The 1,313-nt window shown below is 39.6% G+C and overlaps 1 non-coding gene across 1 annotated transcript; it reads right to left on the reverse strand.

Moving 5' to 3' along the window:
- Positions 1–491: 491 nt before the first annotated feature.
- Positions 492–682, reverse strand: LOC142438062 (U2 spliceosomal RNA). The gene has a single exon (XR_012782528.1). It is a non-coding gene; the product is annotated as a U2 spliceosomal RNA (small nuclear RNA).
- Between the last annotated feature and the right edge of the window lie 631 nt (positions 683–1,313).

Below are 1,313 nucleotides of genomic sequence, written 5' to 3' on the forward strand. Positions count from 1 at the left end.
GTCCTCCCTCTCTTTCCCTGCCTCTCCAGTGATGAGGATTTTTGTTTCTTTATATAAAATGCCTTATATTGAGCATATCTTTACTGAATGCAAATTTTTAAAGATGTCCATTGGCAAATGTTGCAAGTTCTCTTGGCTTCCAGTAAGCAAATTATGTCAGCCGTATATCACAATTTGCTAATAAACCTTCCTCTGGTCCTCATTCTCCACCATCTTGCATAGAGTTCAGTTCCTTGGGTTATTTTCTTAACATGCAGCTTGAACAAGTTTTGTGAAGTATACAACCCTGTTATATATTTCTCTTGATTTTAAACAATTCAGTATGCTCTTGTTCTGTTCAAATGTCTGTCTCTTAGTCTATATATATAGATTCCAGAGGATCCCAATTAAGTGTTCTGGAATTCCCAATATTTTAAATATGATACATGGTTTGATATAATTAACAGAGTTCAATAAATATCTAGAGGTTGTAGCACAAACTATTTTTTTTCCTTTGGTGCACAGTTCCTGGAAGTACTGCAATACCAGGTAGATGAGTGGAGTGGTCAGAGCAAGCTCCTATTCCAACTCCCTGCTCCAAAAATCCATTTAATATATTGTCCTAGGATAGAGGACATATCAGATATTAAACTGATAAGAACAGATACTATACTTGATCTAAGCCAAAAGGCCGAGAACCAATAGCACAAACTATTATATAGTTAATAAACCACAAGTAAACATATTTATGGCTGTGTTAGTGTGGGTACATTAGAGAAACAAATCCACAGAAAATCATATGTATACGAGAGTTTTATATAAAGGGTAAGTGCACATGAGGAGAACATCCCAACCCAGTGCTGCCCAAACCCACAAGTCCAACGTTAGTCCATATGTCTGATAACAATCCATGAAGCCCTCCTCCATTTCACAAAACACACACAATTATGCCAATTGCAGGAGGAAAGCCGAATCAGTGAGTATGTAAGCATGTCAGCACTGGCAGGGGTCTCCCACATACACCCAGTGCTGCATTGGGGTAGGTCCATGCGACTTCTCCCCGAGGATGTCTTGCAGGAAGTGAGCTTTGCAGCTGAAGTAGGGAACTGCTTAAGACAGCTGCACTCTGGTCTGACCATCAGAAGGCAAGAGACCTGAGATAGATGAGGCTCCCCTTGCCAGTTATCTCTCTGCCCTTCAATTAACCTAACATGTGTTTATCGGGCAGGTTGGCGCAATAAAATTTAACTATCTCAATGGCATTCACTGTTTGCAGCCAAATCCATGTAACATCAGTATTAATATCTCTCATTCCATGGTCTCTGCTGAACAAA

This window comes from Tenrec ecaudatus, chromosome 1 (genome assembly GCF_050624435.1).
Source record: "Tenrec ecaudatus isolate mTenEca1 chromosome 1, mTenEca1.hap1, whole genome shotgun sequence".
NCBI classification, from domain to species: domain Eukaryota; kingdom Metazoa; phylum Chordata; class Mammalia; order Afrosoricida; family Tenrecidae; genus Tenrec; species Tenrec ecaudatus.